This window comes from Macaca nemestrina, chromosome 12 (genome assembly GCF_043159975.1).
Source record: "Macaca nemestrina isolate mMacNem1 chromosome 12, mMacNem.hap1, whole genome shotgun sequence".
In the NCBI taxonomy this organism is placed as follows: Eukaryota; Metazoa; Chordata; class Mammalia; order Primates; family Cercopithecidae; genus Macaca; species Macaca nemestrina.
Genome location: NC_092136.1, coordinates 101,063,364 through 101,087,818, shown reverse-complemented (window position 1 = coordinate 101,087,818; position 24,455 = coordinate 101,063,364). Strand labels below are relative to the sequence as shown.

Genomic DNA, 24,455 nt, shown 5'->3' with positions numbered 1-24,455 from the left:
CCATTGTTGCCATTTTTATGCTCATGAGTACCCAATGACTAGCTCCCACTTATAAGTGAGAACATGCAGTTTTTGGTTTTTTGTTCCTATGTTAATTTGCTTAGCATCTTGGCCTACAGCTACATCCATGTTGCTGCAAAGGATATGACTTCGTTCTTTTCATGGCTGCATACTATTCCATGGTGTATATATACCACATTTTCTTTGTCCAATCCACTATTAATGGGCACCTCGGTTAATTCCATATCTTTACTATTGTGAGTAGTGCTGTGATGAACATGTGAGTGCATGTGTCTTTTTGATAGAACAGTTTATTTTATTTTGGCTATGTATCCAGTAATAGGATTGCTGGGTCTAATGGTAGTTCTGTTTTAAGTTCTTTAAGAAGTCTTCAAACCAGTTTCTATGGTGGCAGAACTAATTTACATTCACACCAACAGTATATTAGTATTCCCTTTTCTCCACAGCCTCACCAGCATTTATTAGGTTTTGTGTTTTTTAGGTTTTCTTTTTTGAGACAGAGTCTCATTCTGTGACCCAGACTGGAGTGCAGTGGCACGATTGTGGCTCACTGCAGCCTCAATCTCCTGGGCTCAAGTGATCTTTCTACCTCAGCATCCTGAGTAGCTGAGACTACAGGTATGCACCACCACACCTGGCAAACTTTTTATTTATTTATTTTTTGTAGAGATGAGGTCTCACTATGTTGCCCAGTCAGGTCTCAAACTTCTGGGCTCAAGTGATCCTCCCAAAGTGCTGGAATTACAGGTGTGAGCCACCATGCCTGGCATGAATTTTTAATAATAGTCATTCTGATTGGTGTAAGATGGTATGTCATTGTAGTCTTGATGTGCATATCTTAATGATTAGTGATATGGAGCATTTTTAAATGTTTGTTGGCTGCTTGTATGTCTGCTTTTGAGAAGTGTCTATTCAAGTCTTTTGCCCATTTTTTTGATGAGATTTTTTGCTTGTTCAACTGTGTAAGTTCCTTATAGATTCTGGATATTAGACATTTGTTGGAGGCATAGATTGTGAATATGTTCTCCTATTCTGTTGGTTGTCTGTTTACTCCATTGATAGTTTATTTTGCTGTACAGAAACTCTTTAGTTGAATTAGGTCTCACTTGTCAATTTTTGTTTTTCAATTGCTTTTGAGGACTTAGTCATAAATTATTTCCCAAGGCTGATATCCAGAATTATATTTCCTAGATTTTCTTTTAGATTCCTGTAGTTTGAGGTGTTATATTTAAATCTTTAATCTACCTTGAGGTAATTTTTGTATATGGTGAAATGTAGGGGTCCAATTTCATTATACTGCATGTGACTAGGTAGGTATCCCAGTACCATTTATTGAATAAGGAATTCTTTCTGCATTGCTTATTTTTGTCAACATTGTCAAAGATCAGATGGCTGTAGGTGTACACCTGTATTTCTGGGTTCTATATTCTGTTCCATTGGTCTGTGTGTCTGCTCTTGTGCCAGCACCATGCTGTTTTGGTTACTGTAGCCTTTTAGTATAGTTTGGGATTAGGTAATGTGATGCCTCTGACTTTTCTTTTTGTTTAGGACTGCTGTAGTTATTTGGGCTCTTTTGATTTTATATAAATTTTAGAATAGCTTTTTCTGGTTCTGGAAAAAATGTCATTGGTAGTTTGATAGGAATAACATTGAATCTGTAGATTGCTTTGTACAGTATGGCCATTTTAACAATATTGATTCTTCTAATATGTGAACATGGAATGTTTTTACATTTGTTAGTGTCATCTGTGATTTCTGTTAGCAATGTTTTATAGTTATCCTTGTAGAAATCTTTCATCTGCTTAGTTAGATGTATTCCTAGGTATTTTGTGTGTGTGTGTGTATGTGTGTGTCTATTGTAAATGGGATTACTTTCTTGATTTGGCTCTCACCTTGAATGCTATAGTTGTATGGAAATGGTACTAATTTTTGCAGGTTTATTTTATGTCCAGAAACTTTACTGAAGACATTTATCAGTTTTAGGAGCCTTTTGGTGGAGTCTTTAGAATTTTCTAGGTATAGAATCATGTATTATGCAAGAGAGATAGTTTGACTTCTTTTTTTCGTGTTTAAATGCCTTTTGTTTCTTTCTCTTGCCTGACCACTCTGGCTAGCACTTCCAGTGTTAATAGGAGTGGTGAGAGTGAGCATCCTTAACTTGTTCCAGATCTCAAGGAAAATTCTTCCAGCTTTTGCCCATTCAGTCTGATGTTGGTTGTGGGTTTGTCATTGTGGTCTCTTATTGTTTTTAGGTATGTTTCTTTGTTGCCTAGTTTCTTGAGGGTTTTTATCAAGAAGTGGCATTGCATTTTATCAAAAACTGTTTCTGTGTCTATTGAGATGATCATATGGTTTTAATTCTTTTCATGTGGTAAATCATATTTATTGATTTGCATATATTGAGCTAACCTTCCATACCAGGAATGAGGCCAACTTGATCGTGGTGATGTTTGATTTGGTTTGCTAGGGTTTTGTTGAGAATGTTTGTGTCTGTGTTCATCAGGGATATTGTCTTATAGTTTTCCTTTCTCACTGTATCTCTTACAGGGTTTGGTATCAGGGTGATGCTGGCTTCAGGGAACGAGTTAGGGAGGAGTCTTTCCTTCTCGATTTTTTGAAATAGTTTCAGTAGAATTGGTACCAGCTCTATTTTGTTCATCTGGTAGAATTTAGCTGTGAATCTCTCTGGCGAGGGCTTTCCTTTTGGTTGTTAAGTTTTTTATTACTAATTCCATTTGGAACCCAATATTGGTCTGTTCAGTGCTTCAGTTTTTTCCTGATTTAAACTTGGGACATTGTGCGTTTTCAGGAATTTAATCATTTCCTCTAGATAGTGTAGTTTGTGTGTGTAGAGGTGTTCACAATAGTTATCTAAGGATCTTTTGTATTTCTATGGGATCCATTATGATGTCATGTTTGTCATTTCTGTTTGTGTTTATTTGGATCTTCTCTTTTTTCTTTGTTCGTCTAGCTAGCTGTCTATCAATCTTGTTTATCCTTTAAAAAAACAACTTTTGGTTTTATTGATTTTTGGGTCTCAATTTCATTCAGTTCTGCTCTTTAGTTCTTCCTTTTCTTCTGCTAGCTTTGGGGATAGTTTTTTTCTTGTTTTTTTTTTTTTTTTTTTCTTAAGTTCCTCTAGGTGTGATGTTAGATCATTAATGTGAGATCTTTCTAACTTGTTGACGTAGGCATTTAGAGCTATAAACTCTCCTCTTAATATTGTTTTTGCTACATCCCAGAGATTTTGGTAAGTTGTTGTCTCTGTTTTCGTTTATTTTAATTTTTTATTTCTGCCTTGATTTTATTGTTTACTCAAAGTTATCCAGAGCAAACTTTTTAATTTCCATGTAATTGTGTGGTTTGTGCAGATCTTCTTGACATTGGCTTCTCTTTGTATTCCACTGTGACCTGACAGTATGACTGGCATGATTTTGATTTTTTTAAATGTATTGAGTCTTGGTTTATGGCCAAGGATGTGGTGAATCTTGGAGTATATGTTCTGTGTATGTTCTGTGTACAGATGAGAAGAATTTATGTTCTGTGGTTGATGAATTATTCTGTAGATGTTTATTAGATCCAATTGGACAAGCATTGAGTTTAAGTCCAGAATGTGTTAGTTTTCTGCCTTGATGATCTAATGCTGTCAGTCCCCCACTATTGTTGTATGGCTTTCTAGGTCCTTAGAAGTCCTTGTTTTATGAATCTGGGCATATATTGAGGCCAATGTTGAGGGCCAATGTTGAGGGCATATTATTTAGGATAGTTAAATCTTCTTATTGAATTGAATGAATTCATTAGGCAATGCCCTTCTTTTTCCTTTTTTACTGCTGTTAAAGTCTGTTTTATCTGATCTAAGAATAGCAACCCCTGCTCTTTTTAGTTTTCTGTTTGCATGCTACATCTTTCTCCAACCCTTTACTTTGAGCCTATGGTTGTCATTACATGTAAGTTGGGTTTCTTGAATACAGAAGATGAATGAGTCCAGTTTTCCTAACTGGTTTGCCACTCTGTGATTTTTTTTTTTTAGATGGCATCTTGCTCTGTTGCCCAGGCTGGAATGCAGTGGCGTGATCTCAGCTCACTGCAACCTCCATCTCCTGGGTTCAAGCAATTCTCCTGTCTCAGCCTCCCGAGTAGCTGGGACTACAGGTGCCTGCCACCACGCCTGGCTAATTTTTGTATTTTTAGTAGAGATGGGGTTTTACCTTGTTGGTCAGGCTGGTCTCAAACTCCTGATCTCAGGTGATCCACCCACCTCAGCCTCCCAAAGTGCTGGAATTACAGGTGTGAGCCACTGTGCCTGGAGCCACTCTGTGACTTTTAAGTGGGACGTTGTATTAGTCCATTCTCATGCTGCTATAAAGTACTACCTGAGACTGGGTAATTTATGAAGAAATGACATTTAAATGACTCGCAGTTCTGCAAGCTTAACAGGAAGCATAGCTAGGCAACCTCAAGAAACTTACAATCAAGGCAGAAGGTGAAGTGGAAGCAAGCACATCTTACCATGGCAGAGCAGGAGAGGTAGGTTGGGGGAGTGCCACACACTTTTAAATCATCATATCTTGGGAGAACACACTCACTATCATGACAACAGCATGGGGGAAATTTGCCCCCATGATCCAATCACCTCCTACCAGGTTCCTCCCTCAACACTGGGAATTACAATTCAACATGAGATGGGATGGGGACACAGAACCAAACCATATCATTCCGCCCTGGCCCCTTCCAAATCTTACGTCCTTCCCACTTTTCAAAACACAATCATGCCTTCCCAATGGTCCCCCAAAGTCTTAACTCATTCCAGCATTAACCCAAAAGTCCAAGACCAAAGTCTCATCTGAGACAAGGCAACTCCCTTCCACCTATGATCTTGTAATATCAAAACGAGTTAGTTACTTCCAAGATACAATAGGGATATGGGCATTGGGTAAATGCTCCCATTTTAAATGGGAGTAACTGGCCAAAACAAAGGAGATACAGGCCCCATGCACGTCCAAAACCCAGCAGGGCAGTCATTAAATATTAAAGCTCCAAAATAATCTCTTTTGTCTCCATGTCTCACATCCAGGGTATACTGATGCAATGGGTGGGCTCCCAAGGCCTTCAGCATCTCCACTCTGTGGCTCTGCAGGGTACAGCCCCCGCAGCTGCTTTTACAGGCTGGCATTGAATGCCTGTAGCTATTCCAGGCACACAATGCAAGCTGTTGATGGATCTACCATTCTAAAATATGGTTGATGGTGGTCCTCTTCTCACAGCTCCACTAGGCAGTACCCCAGTGGGACCTCTGTGCAGGGGCTCCAACCCCACATTTCCCCTTCACACTGCCCTAGTAGAGGTTCTCCATGAGGTCTCTGCCCCTGAAGCAGATTTCTGCCTGGATATCAAGGCATTTCCATACATCCTCTGAAATCTAGATGGAGGTTTCCAAACCTCAACTCTTGCCTTCCACATACTCACAGGCCTAATACCATGTGGAAGCCACCAGGGCTTTGGGTTTGCATCCTCTGAAGCCCTGGCCCAAGCTGTACCTTGGCCCCTTTTAGCAACAGCTGGAGCTGGAGCAGCTGGAATGCAGGGCACCATGTCCCAAGGCTGCACAGAGTAGCTAAGCCCTAGGTCTGGCCCACAAAACCATTAATCCCTCCTAGGACTCTGTTCCTGTGATGGGAGGGGCTGCTGTGAAGGTCTTTGATGCCCTGAGACATTTTCCCCATTGTCTGGACTGTTAACATTTGACTCCTCTTTAATAACGCAAATTTCTGCAACAGGCCTGAATTTCTCCCCAGGAAATTTTTTTTTTTCTTTTCTACCACATGGCCAGGCTGAAAATTTTTTTTTTTTTTTTTTTTTTTTTTTTTTGCTGTGCTTCACTTTTAAATGTAAGTTCCAGGTTCAGATAATCTCTTTTTTCATGCATATAAGCATACATGTTTAGAAACAGCCAGGTCACATACATCTTGAATGCTTTGCTGCTTAGAAATTTCTTCCACCATATACCCCAAATCATCTCTCTGAAGTTCAAAGCTTCACAGATCTCTAGGTCAGGAGCAAAATGCCACCAGTCTTTCTGCTAAAGCATAGCAAGAGTGACTTTTACTCCAGTTCCCAATAAGTTCCTCACTCCATCTGAGACCACCTCAGTCTGGAGTCATTGTCTATGTCACTATCAGCATTTTGATCACAACTATTCAACAAGTCTCTAGGAAGTTCCAAACATTCCCATATCTTTCTGTCTTCTGAGCCCTGCAAACTGTTCCAACCTCTGCCCATTACTCAGTTCAAAATCACTCCCACATTTTCAGGTATCTTTTAAAACAGTGTTCTACTCTCCCAGTCCCAATTTTTGTATTAACTCATTCTCATACTGTTATAAAGAACTACCTGAGACTTGGTAATTTATGAAGAAAAGACCTTTGACTCATTTCTGCAGGCTTAAGAGGAAACATAGCTAGGAGGTCTCAGGAAACTTACAATCATGGTGGAAGGCAAATGGGAAGCAAGCACATCTCACCATGGCAGAGCAGGAGAGAGAGAGGGAATGACAGGGGAAGTGCTACCACTTTTAAACCATCAGATCTCCTGAGAACTCACTCATTATCACAAAAACAGCATGGGAGAAATCTACCCCTATGATCCAATCACCTCCCATCAGGTCCTCTCCAAACATTAAGAATTAAAATTCAACATGAGATTTGGGTGAGGACACAGAGCCAAACCATATCAGGCATTTAGACCATTTATGTTCAAGGTTAATTTTTATATGTGAGGTTTTGATCCCTTGTTTAGTTGTTAGCTGTTTGCTTTGTTGTTTCTATTGTGTTTTTGCTTTGTAGGGTGTGCAGGCTATGTGCTTAAGTGTGTTTATGTGGAAGCAGGTATGGTTCTTTTGTTTCCATGTTTAGAACTCCCGTGTAAAGATCTCTTATAAGGATGGTCTAGTGGTAACAAATTCCTTTAGCACTTGATTACCTGGAAAAGATTTTATTTGTCCTGCACTTATGAACCATAGTTTGGCAGTATGTGAAATTATTGGTTGGAATTTCTTTTAAGAACGCTGAAAATAGGCCCCCAGTCTCTCCTAGCTTGCAACCCTCTGCTGAGAAATCTGTTATTATCCTGATGAGGTTCCCTTTGTATGTGATCTGCATTTTTCTCTGGCTGCCTTTAAGATTTTTTTTTTCTGTAATGTTGCCCTTGAACAGTCTGGTGACTATATACCTTGGTGATTTTTTTGTTGTTGTTGTTTTGTTTTGTTTTGTTTTGTTTTGTTTTGTTTTGTTTTGAGACAGAGTCTCACTCTGTCACCCAGGCTGAAGTGCAGTGGTGAGATCTCGGCTCACTGCAACCTCTGCCCTCCAAGTTCAATGGATTCTCCTGCCTCAGCCTCCTGAGTAGCTGAAATTACAGGTGCCTGCCACCTTGCCTGGCTAATTTTTTGTATTTTTTAGTAGAGACGGGGTTTCACCATCTTGGCCAGGCTGGTCTTGAACTACTGACCTCATGATCCACCTGCCTCAGCCTCCCAAAGGCTGGGATTACAGACGTAAGCCACCACGCCCAGCCAGTGATGTTCATTTGTATGGTATCTCACAGGTGTTCTCTGGATTTCTACCTCTCTAGCAAGATTAGGAAAGTTTTCTTGAATTATTCCCTCAAATATATTTTCCAGTTTGTTTGCTTTTTCTCCTACTCTCTCAGGAATGCCAATAGTTCATAGGTTTTGTTGCTTTATATAGTCTTATATGTCTCAAAATCAGCTCATTTAAAATAATTTTTTTCTTTATTTTTATCAGATTGGGTTAGTTCACAAGACCAGCCTTCAAGCTTTAAAATTTTTTCTTCTGCTTGATCCAGTCTATTGATAAGGAATTTCAAAATATAATTGAAAGCTTTAAGTGAGTTTTTCAACTCCAGAAGCTACTATTGATTTTTTTTAAGATGTTCATTTCTTTCTTAATTTCCTAGATTGCCTTAGAAGTTTGTGTTGGTTTTCAACCTTGTCTTGGATTACAGTGAACTTCCTTGCAATCCATGCTTTGAATTATTTATCTGTCATTTCTGAGTTTCCATCTTGGTTAGGGACCATTGATGGAGGGCTAGTGCAATCCCTTGGTGATGTCACTACAATCAGGTTTTTCATTATGCCAGAATTCTTGCACTGGTTTCTTCTCATCTGGAGACACTGGCACTTCAAATTTTTGTAATTATTTTCATGTGAGTAGGAGTTTTTCTTTTTTTTTCTTTCCCTATAATGGTATTGTTATTATTTTAATGATAATTTTTTTGTTTCCCTTTTCCCCTTTTTCTAGGGGTTGTGCCTCTACAGAATGCTGGGTAGGGTCTTTTCACTTTGATTCTACAGCCCTATGTACTTCTTTCATCAGGTTTTATACTGGGCTCTGCGGGTCATCCCACAAGCCCATAGGCGGCACTTATAGGTAAGAGCGGGCTGTGACCAATGTGGCTGGATATATACTTGATCGTTGTTTACTAGCGAAAGCTCTCCATTGACTCAGGCAATGGGCTGATACTGATTTGTAGAATGCACGGTAGTCGGCACTCCCTGCTCAGCCCCAGGGAGATGGGAGCCACAAAGGGCAGGTTTGGACCCAGCAGGTCCACCTGCAGGTCCCCTGATGGCAGGCACAAGCACCAGTCCCAAGGAAGAATCAGTAGGTGGCCCCCAAGCACCCAGAGTTGGACATAGACATGAAGCTGGGAAGCCTCTTTAACTCCAGATTCTCTGCATGAGGGGCATCCTAAGCTCCTGATTCAGGAGAGTGGGTGCTCCGGATGCCTGGAGATCTACTTTGGCATGGAATAAAGAGGGCCCCCCTGCACCAAGATCTCCACACAGGAGGGGTAAATGACAGTTATGAATAGTGCTGCAGTAAACATGTGAATGCAGATATTTCTTCCATATATCAGTTTTCTTTCTTTCAGCTATATACCCAGTAGTAGGATTGCTACATCACACGGTAGTTCTGTTCTTAGTTTTAGGAACCTCCATACTGTTTTCCATAGTTACGGTACTAATTTAGATTACTACCAACTGTGTATGAGCATTTCTTTTTCTCCATATCCTCACCAGCATTTATTTTTTGTCTTTTTAGTAACAGCCATTTTAATTGGGGTGAGATGATATCTTATTGTGGGTTTGATCTGCATTTCCCCAATGATCAGTGATGTTGAGCATTTTTTCATATATCTGTTGGCATTTGTATGGCTTCTTTTGAGAAATTTCTGTTCAGATATTTTGCCCACTTTTAAATGGGATTACTTGGGTTTTTTTTGCTATTGAGTTGAGTTCTTTATATATTCTGATTATTCAACTTGTCAGATGAATAGTTTTCAAATATTTTCTCTCATTCTTTAAGTTGTCTCTTCACTTTGTTATTTCCTTTGCTGTGCAGAAGCTTTTTAGCTTGATGAAATTCCATTTGTCAATTTTTGCCTTGATTGCCTATGCCTTGAGGTCCTACTACAAAAATATTTGCTCAACTGTTTTAAAGCAGTTCCCCAAAGTTTTCTTGTAGTAGTTTTGTAGTTCCAGGTCTTAGACTTAAGTCTTTAATCCATTTTGATTTTATTTTTGTATGTGGTGAGAGATAGTGATCTAGTTCCATTTTCTGCATATAGGTAGCCAGTTTTCCCAGCAGCATTTATTGAACAGATTGCCCTTTCCCCAGTGTAAGTCCATGGCACCTTGGTCAAAAATGAGTTGACTGTTAATGCACGACTTTATTTCTGGGTTCTCTATTCTGTTCCATTGGTCTTTGTGTCTGTTTTTATACCAATATCTCAATATGGTTGAGAATTCTCATTTCTGACATAGAATTCTCATGTCTGAGAACATTTGAATAACAAAAGATAAAACATGAGAGAATATTAGAAAGCTTTAAAAATATTTAATAAAATCTTACAGTAGAATAATAGAGGTCATAAATATGTTTTGGCATGTCATGACATAGATTTTGTTAGGAGCAGTTTGTTCTTATCTGCTCCGGTGCCTATGTTTTGATTATAACAATTATGTTTGAGTTATTTGACTTCTTCATTGCATATGATTCTTGTTTTTAATGAATCACTTCCCTACCTTCAACAGGTCACAGTGAACTTTTGCTTTAGTTCACTGCTGTACAGCACTGAGTGGGAAGATAGTTACGCCCTTAAGGATGGTAATATATCTTCTACTTTAGGTGTTCTGCTTCCATCTTCTTTCTTCTAGAAAACATTTTTGTTTAATGACTCACAAAACATATCTGAAATGAATACAGCTTTATATTTTGCAGTTGTAAAAATGCTAAACCAGTATAAGGTAATTAGCTCTTTCAAAAATAAGTAGCTTTCTACAATAAACGGATGATTAAATGAATAGTTATCTTTGTTGAAATTTTTTTAAATCCACAGTTATAGGTTTTATGGGTTTTTCTTTTTTTCTATTTTCTTTTTTGGTAGAGAACCTTATCTTCACATTTTAAAAGGTTGTGTTAGCCAGTTTCTCTCCTACTCCCCCTACCTCCTCCTCCACCTAGATTCAACCACTTCTCATGGCAAAGAGAATAACTTTCTGGGCTAGAGAGTATGGGTTGTGTAGTAAAGATTTTTGTTGTTTTTTTGTTTTCTCCTCCTACACTTGACAGCCAACAAGGCTACAAGTCTTCTTTGGAAGAATTGCAAAATTCTTGAATTTAGGACACAGTGGTATCTTTTCTAGAAGTATAGAGTCCTGTTCTGTGCCTTTAATACTCTAAGAACAAAAATCATTTTTCCTCTTTAAGGCAAGATCTACTGGGGATGATGGCTACCACCTACCTCTCTAGACCTCACATAATTTTCCTCTTATGAGCATCTCTTTTTCCACCCAAATCCTGGCCTTTGAATCAGCATCTCCCAGAGGCAGCACCTCTCACATTGCTCCCTGAGTTCACTGCATTGAAGCCTGCAGCCAACTGATGTCTTCTCATCAGTCTGGTTGTTCACCCTAAACACCATCTCACACGTGCTAACTGGGGATAGTCCTCAGTGTATTCATTCTCATTTCTTTGCTTAAAATTTTTTCTGTGTTTGTATGGGATGTCTTTTGTGGTTACCAACTAGAACTTTTCAGTAGTATCTATTATTTTCTAGACTCAGTAAAAAGTTAGAATTGAGGGGTTCAAATATTTTCTCCATTGTAGTTCACTTTATTTGAATGATTGACATACGTTTAAAAAAATCAATTCTAGTATCGTTTTGTTTTTTGGAAAATACCTGATTTCATTTTATATTTCCTGTTGTCAAGCATCTTTGTTTTCTTTGAAGTGTATACAAAGGCACATTCTGTTTTGATCTGGAAATTGGAGGCGAATCCTGAAAAACGGAAGGCAAACACTATCAGTGCTATAAAGGATTTAAGTGTAGTGCCAGTGGACTGATCCCAGCACTACACAGTAGTCATCATCATTTTGGTAATCTGAAGTAGAAGCATGCCTCTAGACATCCTTCCATATTTTTATATAGGTAGTATAAAGATGATTTTATATAGGTAGTATAAAGACGGTAGTATAAATTCACCCGAACTACAGAGATTCTTCTGATATAATAAAAGAAAAATACAGAGATTTTTCAGAATGGGAATGCAAACACTAGCAAACTGGAAAAGCAAAGTAGAACTTCTGAATTAATAGAATAAGTTAAATAAGAATGAGAAAATAAAGGGAAACTTGACCAAGCTAGCAAAGAAAGAAAATGGAAAAGAGTTTGAGACATTACAGCACATTATAGCTATTATGAGACATTATAGCACAAACTCTGTTGGGAAAAAAAAAATCCATTTGTAGTTTAAAAAAATAGTAAAGATATAGAAAAATCTATTGAAAATACAAAAATCTGTATTCCTCTTTTATTATATCAGAATTAAATAATAATTTTGTCTGCCCTGTTTTACCAAATTATTTTATTAAAACACGCTAACGAGGTTTACAAGCTTTTCTTCTCCCAGCTCTCATTCTCTATAGGATTTTTGCTGAGATACTTCAAAATTTTTATTTTTAGGTTGTATTTAAGCTTTCACTTCTAATAAATCTCTCTCAAAAACTTTTCATATCACTTGTCATAAAAATGTATTCTCATAGTATCATCATCCAGATTCAGTTACGTATACATCAAGAATAATTGTACAATACTGTTTCCTAGACTCTTCATCTTATCTTTTCAATGCATGATATTTAAATAAACCATGCTTTTTAATTTTTTTATTTTTTATTTCTAATTTTTTATTATACTTTTAAGTTCTGGGATACGTGTGCAGAACGTGCAGGTTTGTTACATAGGTATACATGCACCATGGTGGTTTTCTGCACCTATCAACCCATCATCTACATTAGGTATTTCTTCTAATGTTATCCCTCCCCTATTTCCCACCCCCAATAGGTCCTGGTGTGTGACATTCCCCTTCCTGCGTCCATGTGTTCTCATTGTTCAACTCCCACTTACGAGAGAACATGCAGTGTTTGGCTTTCTGTTCTTGTGTTAGTTTGCTGAGAATGATTGTTTCCAGCTTCATCCATGTCACTGCAAAGGACATGAAATCATCCTAAATTTTTTATGGCTGCATAGTATTCCATGGTGTATATGTGCCACATTTTCTTTATCCAGTCTCTCATTGATGGACATTTGGGTTGGCTCCAAATATTTACTGTTGTGATTAGTGCTGCAATAAACATACGTGTGCATGTGTCTTTATGGCACAATGATTTATAATCCTTTGGGCATATACCCAGGAATGGGATGGCTGGATCAAATGGTATTTCTGGTTCTAGATCTTTGAGGAATCACCACACTGTCTTCTACAGTGGTTGAATTAATTTACACCCCCACCAACAGTGTAAAAGCTTTCCTATTTCTCCACAACCTCTCCAGCATCTGTTGTTTCCTGACTTCTTAATGGTCACCATTCTAACTGGCATGAGATGGTATCTCATTGTTGTTTTGATTTGCATTTCTCTCATGACCAGTGATGATGAGCTTTTTTTCATATGTTTTTTGGCCACATAAATGTCTTCTTTTGAGAAGTGTCTGTTCATATCTTTTGCCTACTTTTTGATGGGGTTGTTTTTTTGTAAATTTGTTTAAGTTCCATGTAGATTCTGAATATTAGCCCTTTGTCGGATGGATAAATTGCAGAAATTTTCCCCCATTCTGTAGGTTGCCTGTTCACTCTGATGATAGTTTCTTTTGCTCTGCAGAAGGTCTTTAATTAGATCCAATTTGTCAATTTTGGCTTTTGTTGCCATTGCTTTTGGTGTTTTAGCCATGAAGTCTTTGCCCATGCCTATGTCCTGAATGGTATTGCCTAGTTTTTCCTCAGGGTTTTTCTGGTTTTCAGTCTTACTTTTAAGTCTTTAATCTATCTTCAGTTAATTTTTGTATAAGGTGTAAGGAAGGGGTCCACTTTCAGTTTTCTGTATATGGCTAGCCAGTTTCCCGAACACCATTTATTAAATAGGGAATCCTTTTCCCATTGCTGGTTTTTGTTAGGTTTGTAAAAGATCAGATGGTAGATGTGTGGTGTTATTTCTGAGGCCACTGTTCTGCTCCATTGGTCTATATATCTATTTTGGTACCAGTACCATGCTATTTTGGCTACTATAGCCTTGTAGTATAGTTTGAAGTCAGCTAGTTTGATACCTCTAGCCTTGTTCTTTTTGCTTAGGATTGTCTTGGTTATACAGGCTCTTTTTTGGTTCCATATGAAATTTAAAGTAGTTTTTTCAAATTTTGTGAAGAAAGTCAATGTTAGCTTGTTGGGGATAGCACTGAATCTATAAATTACTTTGCTCAGTATGGCCATTTTCATGATACTGATTCTTCCTATCCATGAGCATGGAGTGTCTTTCCATTTGTGTCCTCTCTGATTTCATTGAGCAGTGGTTTGTAGTTCTCCTTGAAGGGGACCTTCACATCCCTTGTAAGTTGTATTCCTAGCTGTTTTACTCCCTTTGTAGCAATTGTGAATGGGAATTCAGCCATGTTTGGGCTCTCTGTTTGTCTATTATTGGTGTATAGGAATGCCTCTTATTTTTGCACATTGATTTTGTATCTTGAGACTTCACTGAAGTTGCTTATCAGCTTAAGGAGGTTTTGGACTGAGAGGATGGGGTTTTCTAAATATAAAATCATGTCATCTGCAAAGAGACACAATTTGACTTCCTCTCTTCCTATTTGAATACCCTTTATTTCTTTCTCTTGCCTGACTGCCCTGGCCAGAACTTCCACTACTGTGTTTAATAGCAATGATGAGAAAGGACATCCCTGTCTTGGGCTAGTTTTCAAAGGAAATGCTTTCAACTTTTGCCCATTCAGTATGATATTGGCTGTGGGTTTGTCATAAATAGCTCGTATTGTTTTGAGATACATTCCATCGATACCTAGTTTATCAAGAGTTTTTAGCATGAAGGGGTGTTGAATTTTGTCAAAGACCTTTTCTGCATCTATTGAGATAATCATGTGGTTTGTCATTGGTTCTGTTTATGTAATGGATTACATTTATTAATTTGCATATGTTGATCCAGGCTTGCATCTCAAGGATGAAGCTGACTTGATTGTGGTGGATAAGCTTTTTGATGTGCTGCTGGATTTGGTTTGCCAGTATTTTATTGATTTTTGCATCAACGTTCATCAGGGATATTGGTCTGAAATTTTCTTTTTTGTTGTGTGTCTGCCAGGTTTTGGTATCAGGATGATGCTGGCCTCATAAAACAAGTTAGGGAAGATTTCCCTCTTTTTCTATTGTTTTGGATAGTTTCAGAAAGAGTGGTGCCAGCTCCTCTTTGTATCTCTGGTAGAATTCGGCTATGAATCTGTCTGGTCCTGGGTTTTCTTTTTGGTTGGTAGGCTATTAATTACTGCCTTAATTTCAGAACTTGTTATTGGTCTATTCAGGAATTTGACTTCTTCCTGGTTTTGTCTTGGGAGGGTGTATGTGTCCAGGAATTTATGCATTTCTTCTAGATTTTCTAGTTTATTTTCATAGAGATGTTTATAGTATTCTGTGATAGTAGTTTGTATTTCTGTGGGATTAGTGGTGATATCGCCTTTATCATTTTTTATTGTGTCTATTTGATTCTTCTCTCCCTTCTTTATTAGTCTGGCTAGTGGTCTATCTACTTTGTTAATCTTTTCAAAAACCCATCTCCTGGATTCACTGTTTTTTTTAAGGATTTTTCATTTTCGTGTCTCTGTCTCCTTCAGTTCTTCTCTGGTCTTAGTTATTTCTTGTCTTCTGCTAGCTTTTGAATTTGTTTGCTCTTGCTTCTCTAGTTCTTTTAATTGTGATATTAGGGTGTCAATTTTAGATCTTTCCCGCTTCCTCTTGTGGGCATTTAGTGCTACAAATTTCCCTCTAAACACTGCTTTAGCTGTGTCCCAGAGATTCTGGCACATTGTATCTTTGTTCTCATTGGTTTCAAATAACTTACTTATTTCTGCCTTAATTTTGTTGTTTATGTAGTAATCATTCAGGAGCAGGTTGTTCAGTTTCCATGTAGTTGTGCAGTTTTTAGTGAGTTTCTTAATCCTGAGTTCTAATTTGATTGCACTGTAGTCTGAGAGACTGTTATGATTTCCATTCTTTTGCATTTGGTAAGGAGTGTTTACTTCCATTTATGTGGGCAATTTTAGAATAAGTGCGATGTGGTGCTGAGAAGAAGATATATTCTGTTGATTTGGGGTAGAGAGTTCTGTAGATGTCTCTTAGGTCTGCTTGATCCAGAGCCTGAGTTCAAGTCCTGAATATCCTTGTTAATTTTCTGTCTTGTTGATCTAATATTGACAGTAGGGTGTTAAAGTATCCCACTATTATTGTGTGGGCATCTAAGTCTCTTCATAGCTCTCTAAGAACTTGCTTTATGAATCTGGATGCTCCTGTATTGAGTGCATATATTTTCAGGATAGTTAGCTCTTCTTGTTGAATTGATCCCTTTACCAGAGTAATGCCCTTCTTTGTCTCTTTTGATCTTTGTTGGTTTAAAGTGTGTTTTATCAGAGTGGGATTGCAACCCCTGCCTTTTTTAGCTTTCCATTTGCTTGGTAAATATTCCTCCATCCCTTTATTTTGAGCCTGTCGTGTCTCTTCATGTGAGATGGATCTCCTGAATACAGCACACCAATGGGTCTTGACTCTTTATCCAGTTTGCCAGTCTGTGTCTTTTAATTGGGGCATTTAGCCCATTTACATTTAAGGTTAATATTGTTATGTGTGAATATGATCCTGTCATTATGATGCTAGCTGGTTATTTTGCCTGTTAGTTGATGCAGTTTCTTCCTAGCATTGATGGTCTTTACAATTTGACATGTTTTTGCAGTGGCTGGGACTAGTTGTTCCTTTCCATGTTTAGTGCTTCCTTCAGGAGCTCTTGTAAGGCAGGCCTGGTGGTGACACAATCTCTCAGCATTTGGTGGTCTGTAAAGGATTTTATTTCTCCTTCGCTTATGAAGCTTTGTTTGGCTGGCTATGAAATTCTGGTTTGAAAATTCTTTAGAAATGTTGAATGTTGGCCCCCACTCTCTTCTGGCTCGTAGTGTTTCAGCAGAGAGATCTGCTGTTAATCTGATGGGCTTCCCTTTGTGGGTAACCTGACCTTTCTCTTTGGCTGCCCTTAACATTTTTTCCTTCATTTCAACCTTGGTGAATCTGACAATTATGTGTCTTGGGGTTGCTCTTCTTGAGGAGTATCTTTGTGCTGTTCTCTGTATTTCCTAATTTGAATGTTGACCTGTCTTGCTAAGTTGGGGAAGTTCTCCTGGATAATATCCTGAAGAGTGTTTTCCAACTTGGTTCCATTCTCCTCATCACTTTCAGGTACACCAATCAAATGTAGGTTTGGTCTTTTCACAAAGTCCCATATTTCTTGGAGGCTTTGTTCATTCCTTTTCATTCTTTATTCTCTAATCTTGTATTCATGCTTTATTTCATTAAGTTGATCTTCAGTCTCTGATATCCTTTCTTCTGCTTGATTGATTTGGCTACTGATACTTGTGTATGCTTCACGCAGTTCTCATGCTGTGTTTTTTTCAGCTCCATTAGGTCATTTGTGTTCTTCTCTAAGCTGGTTATTCTAGATAGAAATTCCTCTAACCTCTTTTCAAGGTTCTTAGCTTTCTTGCATTGGGTTAGAACATGCTCCATTAGCTCTGAGGAGTTTCTTATTACCCACATCCTGAAACCTACTTCTGTCAGTTTGTCAAACTCATTCTCCATCCAATTTTATTCCCTTGCTGGCGAGGAGTTGTGATCTTTTGGAGAAGAAGCATTCTGATTTTTAGAATTTTCAACCTTTTTGGGCTGGTTTTTCCTCATCTTCATGGATTTATCTACCATTGGTCTTTGATGTTGGTGACCTTCAGATGGGGTTTTTGTGTGGATGTCCTTTTTGCTGATGTTGATGCTGTTCCTTTCTGTTAGTTTTCCTTCTAACAGGCCCCTCTGCTGCAGGTCTGCTGGAGTTTGCTGGAAGTCCCTCCAGACCCTGTTTGCCCTGGGTATCACCAGCAGACTCTGCAGTTCAGCAAAGATTGCTTCCTGTTCCTTCCTCTGTAAGCTTCATCCCAGCGGGGCACCCACCAGATTGCCAGCCAGAGCTCTCCTGTATGAGGTGTCTGTCGACCCCTGCTGGGAGATGTCTCCCAATCAGGAGGCACAGGGGTCAGGGACCCACTTGAGGAGGCAGTCTGTCCTTTAGCAGAGGATGAGCGCTGTGCTGGGAGATCTGCTACTCTCTTCAGAGCCAGCGGGCAGTAACGTTTAAGTCTGCTGAAGCTGCATCCACAGCCACCCCTTCCCCCAGGTTCTCTGTCCCAGGGAGATGGGAGTTTTATGTATAAGCCCCTGACTGAGGCTGCTGCCTTTCTTTCAGAGATGCCCTGCCCAGAGAGGAATCTAGAGAGGCAGTCTCGCTATAGCAGCTTTGCCAAGTTGCAGTGGGCTCCACCCAGTTTGAAGTTCCAGGTGGTTTTGTTCACACTGTGAGGGGAAAACTGCCTACTCAAGCCTCAGTAATGGTGGACACCCCTCCCACCACCACGATCCAGCATCCCAGGTCTACTTCACACTGCTGTGCTAGCAGTGAGAATTTCAAGCCAGTGGATCTCAGCTTGCTGGGCTCCATGGGGATGGGATCTGCTGAGCTAAATCACTTGGCTCTCTGGCTTCAGCCCTCTTTCCAGGGGAGTGAATGGTTCTGTCTCACTGGCATTCCAGGTGCCACTGCGGTATGAAAAAAACTCCTGCAGCTAGCTCAGTGTCTGCCCAAATGGCTGTCCAGTTTTGTTCCTGAAACTCAGGGCCCTGGTTGTTTGGGCACCCGAGGGAATCTCGTAGTCTGCGGGTTGCAAAGACTGTGGGGAAAGCGTAGCATCTGGGCCAGAATGCATTGTTCCTTACAGCATGGTCACTCACAGCTTCCCTTGGCTGTGAGTAAGGGAGGGAGTTTCCCCACCCCTTGTACTTCCTGGGTGAGGCAATGCCCCACCCTGCTTTGGCTCGCCCTCCATGGGCTGCAGCTACTGTCTAGCCAGTCCTAATGAGATGAGGCGGGTACTTCAGTTGAAAATGCAGAAATCACCCAACTTCTGTGTTGATCTCGGTGGGAGCTGCAGACTGGAACTGTTCCTTTTCGGCCATCTTGCCAGCCAGCAACCCCCAACCTTTTTTTTTTTTTTTTTTTTTTTTTTTTTTAATACTTTAAGTTCTGGGATACATTTGCAGAATGTGCAGGTTACATAGGTATACATGTACCATGGTGGTTTGCTGCACCTAACAACCCATCATTTACATTAGATGTTTCTTCTAATGCTATCTTTCCCCTAGCTCCCCACCCCTCAACAGGCCCTCATGTGTGACATTCCCCTCCCTGTGTCCATGTGTTCTCATTGTTCAACTCCCACTTATGAGTAAGAACATGCAGTGTTTGGTTTTCTGTTCTTGTGATAATTTACTGAGAATTTACATGATGACATCCATGTCCCTGCAAAAGACATGAACTCATTCCTTTTTATGGCTGCATAGTATTCCATGGTGTATATGTGCCACATTTTCTTTATCCAGTCTCTTATTGATAGGGATTTGGGTTGGTTCCAAGTCTTTGCTATTGTGAATAGTGCTGCAATAAACATACATGTGCATGTGTCTTTATGGCACAATGATTTATAATCCTTTGGGCATATACCCAGTAATGGGATTGCTGGGTCAAATGGTATTTCTGGTTCTAGATCTTTGAGGAATCACCACACTCTCTCCTAAAATGGTTGAACTAATTTACACTCCCACCAACAGTGTAAAAGCTTTCTTATTTCTTCACATCCTCTCCAGTATCTTTGTTTCCTGACTTTTTAATGGTCACCATTCTAACTGGTGTGAGATGGTACCTTATTGTGGTTTTGATTTGCATTTCTCTCATGACCAGTGATGATGAGCTTTTTTTCATGTTTATTGGCCACATACTTCTTTTGAGAAGTGTCATATCCTTCACCCACTTTTTGATGTTTTTTTTTCTTGTAAATTTGTTTAATTTCCTTTTAGATTCTAGATATTAGCCCTTTGTCATATGGATAAATTGCAAAAATTTTCTCCCATTCTGTAGGTTGCCTGTTCACTCTGATGACAATTTCTTTTGCTCTGCAGAAGGTCTTTAGTTTAATTAGATCCAATTTGTCAATTTTGGCTTTTGTTGCCATTGCTTTTGTTGTTTTAGTCATGAAGTCTTTGCCCATGCTTATGTCCTGCATGGTATTGTCTAGGTTTTCTTCTAGGGTTTTTATGATTTTAGGTCATATGTTTAAGTCTTTAATTCATCTTGAGTTAATTTTTGTATCAGGTATAGGGAAGGGGTCTACTTTGTTTTCTGCATATGGCTAGCCAGTTTCCCCAACACCATTTATTAAATAGGGCATCCTTTCCCCATTGCTTATTTTTGTCAGGTTTGTCAAAGATCAGATGGTTGTAGATTTGTGACGTTACTTCTGAGGCCTCTGTTGTGTTTCATTGGTCTATATATCTGTTTTGGTACCAGTACCATGCTGCTTTGGTTACTGTAGACTTGTATAGTTTGAAGTCAGTTAGCGTGATGCCTCCAGCTTTGTTCTTTTTACTTAGGATGTCTTGGCTGTACGGACTCTTTTTTGGTTCCATATGAAATTTAAAGTAGTTTTTTCGAATTTGGTGAAGAAAGTCAATATTATCTTGATGGAGGTAGCATTAGATCTATAAATTACTTTGGTCACTATGGCCATTTTCACAATATACATTCTTCCTATCTATGAATATGGAAAGTTTTTCCATTTGTTTGTGTCCTCTCTGATTTCCTTGAGCAGTGGTTTGTAGTTCTCCTTGAAGAGGTCCTTCACATCCCTTTTAAGTTGTATTCCTAGGCATTTAATTCTTTTTGCAGCAGTTGTGAATAGGAGTTCACTCATGATTTGGCTTTCTGTTTCTCTGTTATTGATGTATAGGAATGCTTGTGATTTTTGCACATTGATTTTGTATCCTAAGAATAAGCCGTACTTTTTAATATAAAATATTTTAGTCATACAAAAAATGCATATAAAGCAAATGACATAGAAACAATATGATTAATATCCACCTCTGGACTCAGTTGGCTTAGGAAAATATAAATATTTCACTACACTTGAAACTGATTGCATATTTATCACTTTCCTCTTTCCCTTTCTCCAGAAACCTCTATATCTTTAATTTGGAATTGGTCATTTTCTTATATTATTCTACAGTATTTTTTAATATCTATGTATTTCTCACCAATAGATTTTTAGTTTTGAGATATTTTTTCTACTCCATAGAAATGGTATGTATATTTATGCAATTTGATCTTACTGCCTAATATTATATTTGTGTTTTTTGTTTTGATTTGTATTATTCTGGTTTTTTTTCTATACTGTATGATTTCATTGTATGAATATCTCCCATTTATTTATTCTCATGTATTAACATGTGCTTCCACTTGATATTTGCTGTACTTTACCTACAGTTCAATTGTGAACATTATTGCACATGTCTTCTGGTGGTTCATGTGTGAGAGTTTCTATAGGTAACCTGCACACCTGGGCATGAAATTTCTGATTGTAATACATGCTCATGTTGGGCTTTACTAGATAATACTAGATTGTTTTTAAAGTGGTAGTTTACACTCCATGGCAGCTCTTTATTGTTTTGTGTGTTCCTGTATTCTGTGTCCTTGCCATTTTAGGTAGATGATGTCTCATTGTGGTCTTACTTTGCATTTGTTTGGTTACTAATGAGGTCAGTCATATCGTTGTGTTTTGTTGTCTATATTTTTCTTCCTCTGTGTAATATCTGTTTATGCCTTTTCTTTCTGATTTGTAATAATTCTTTGTATATTCTAGATATATATGTTATAAATATCTATAGGATAGACAAGAACAAGCTATCTGGTAAGGTGATATTCAGAAATATAAATTAGGTGAGGAAGCAAGCCATGCAAATATCCAAGGAAAAAATCATTTCAGGCAGAGGAAACTGTCAGTGTAAGACCCCAAGGCAGAAACACACTTCAGGGGCAAGATGGGCATCAATATGAAGGGAGCATGAGGGAGAACAGAAGAGAGACTATGCAAGAGTAAATTGGGCCTTGTAGAGCTTGATAAGAATTTTAACTTCATTCTAAGCAGGATCAGGAGTCACTGAAAATTCAAGCAAAGAATGACATAGTCTGATTTAAGTCTTTAAAGTTGTATAGAAAATAGGCTACAAAAAAACAAAAGCTGGGAAACCAGCCAGCATATGTTACAGTAGTCCAACTGTGATTGTGGGGATGTAAATTATGGTGCAAACAGTGGAAACAGGGATTTGAATTTGGGTTATATTTTCATCGTTATCCACCAGATTTGCTGATGTATTAGATATGAGGTGAGAAAATAAGTGAGGTATCAATAATGACTCTAGAGTTTGGGGCTAGAGCAGGTGTAGATGAAGTTATAAACCTGGAAGATGCATGTTTGGGCCAATGCATCAAAGTTCTGCTCTAGACATATTAATTTGAGGGGTCTGTTAGAAATACAAGTGGAGAGGCCGAGATGGGGGAATCACGAGGTCAAGAGATCCACACCATCCTGGCTAATACGGTGAAACCCCGTCTCTACTAAAAATACAAAAAATTAGCCGGGCATGGTGGCGGGCGCCTGTAGTCCCAGCTACTCGGGAGGCTGAGGCAGGAGGATGGTGTGAACCTGGGAGGCGGAGGTTGCAGTGAGCTGAGATCGCGCCACTGCACTCCAGCCTGGGCACAGAGTGAGACTTAGTCTCAAAAAAACAAAAAAAGAAAAAAAGAAAGAAAGAAATACAAGTGGAGATGCTGAGAATACAGCTGGATAGTTGAGTCTAGAGTTTTTGGGAAAAGCTGGGACTAGGACTGCAAATTTGGTAATCATTAATGTCTAGATGATATTAGAGACATAGAACTAGGTTCAGACACTTAGAAAGAGAGCATAGTTATCTAAGAGAAGTCTGAGGACTGAGCTCAGGGTACTCAAAGATTTAGAAGTTGAGAAGATGAAAAACAGCTAGACAGAGAGACTGAAAGAGTGACTACAAGAATGAAATATGTGGAAGCCAAATGAATAAGAGCGTTAAAAGAAGACGGAAATGATCAGTGTGTTAAGTACTTACCCGGGTTAAGTCCAGGACTGAGAATTGGCCATTGTTTTTTGACATTTGGAAATCTTTGAAGGCCTTGCCAAGAATAATTTGGTTGGGATAAGGAGAGGAATGACCTGACTGGAGAAGGTTCAAGGGAGAATTGGAGGAGAGGAAATGGAGAGAGTGATGTTTCTCCACGGAATAGATTATGTGTGAGAGGGACTATTAGAGGATGCAGACAAGAGGGCAGATGATTTCAGAGAAAAGTCCCTGAGTGGGTGACAAGGACTAAGATTTGGTACTGAAATGTCAGGAATATGAACTGTAACAGGAGGGAAGGCAGAGTACAGGGGTAGCCATACTGTAGATTGGCCACAAAGAAAATATTTTCCAAATGGGGCTATATTCCCCCTAAGCCTCCCCCAAATCATTACCTCTGCTTCTGATTCAATCCCTTAAAACCTCATCCATCAGCTGGAATGAGAGACGACTAATAAATAATAGATAATAAAGACAAGATATTCAGAGTGGAAGATGGAAAAGACAGTACTGTATTCTTTCATTCATTTAGCAGACATGTATTGCCAAAAGACACTGGAGAAAATAAAGATGACAAACAGGTGGTGCCTTTGTTGAAGATTATAGTCAAGGACAGGAAAACTTTAGCCCTCTTCTTAACATTTTCTTCCCTTAGACACAACACACACACACACACACACACACACACACACACACACACACACACACACACAGAGTTCCTGGCATATACCATATACTCTGTAACTGTTCCTTCCCTTCCTTATACTCTGTAACTGTTCCTTCCCTTCCCTTTGTGACTCATTTCTTCCCCCAGAAAGCTCATTTGATCTCTGCAAATAATTTTGAATCCCCTTTGTTTCTAACCATGGCAATTGTTTTGTTTTCCCATCTCCTACAAGTTCTAGCTCAACCCGTCGGGGCTTTTTTTTGTTTGTTTTTTTGTTTGTTTGTTTTGAGATGGAGTTTCTCCCTTGTCACCCAGGCTGGAGTGCAATGGCATGATCTTGACTCACTGCAACCTCTGCCTTCTGGGTTCAAGTGATTTTCCTGCCTCAGCCTCTGGAGTAACTGGGATTACAGGTGCCCACCACCACACCCAGCTAATTTTTGTATTTTTAATAGAGGCGGGGTTTCACCATGTTGGCCAGGCTGGTCTCAAACTTCTGACCTCAGGTAATCTGCCCACCTCGGCCTCTTAAAGTGTTGGAATTACAGGCATGAGCCACCATACCTGGCCATTCCTTGGGGTTTTATAGAACAAGTATGATCCTTTTTCCTTATGACAATACCCTGAGTTCAGAAATCTCAGAGACAAATGTTTACAGAGACCAGGTAAATAAGTGGCTAGAGTGACAAGACTTAAGAAAAGAGACCATTGGCGTACCACCAGTTTGTGGAGGGAACTGGACAAACTGGAATACCCATGCCCCATCCAAAGGCAACCATTGCAACTAAGCTTTAACAAATTGTTGCCACCTAAGTAATTCACGGATGGTCTCGTAATTCACGGATGGTCTCGTAATTCTGGTCAGCATTGTCTGAGCCAAACAAAACATATCTGTGGGCATGATCAGATACTAGAGCCAGCAGACTGCAACCTCTGCTTAGATAATTGCCGGTGTCAGCCTTCCCTTGGCTAAACAGCCACTTCACACTGATAAGTAGCCCTTGCCTGACACAAAGCAGGTGGGGCTGAATCCAGCCTGATATCACATCACCAGAACTTCCTCTAAGT

At 39.1% G+C, this 24,455-nt stretch overlaps 1 protein-coding gene across 4 annotated transcripts in view; it reads left to right on the top strand.

The window, feature by feature from the left end:
* LOC105466499 (progesterone receptor) overlaps positions 1 to 24,455 on the top strand; it is a 116,977-nt gene that overhangs the window by 40,836 nt on the left and 51,686 nt on the right. The window lies entirely within an intron of this gene.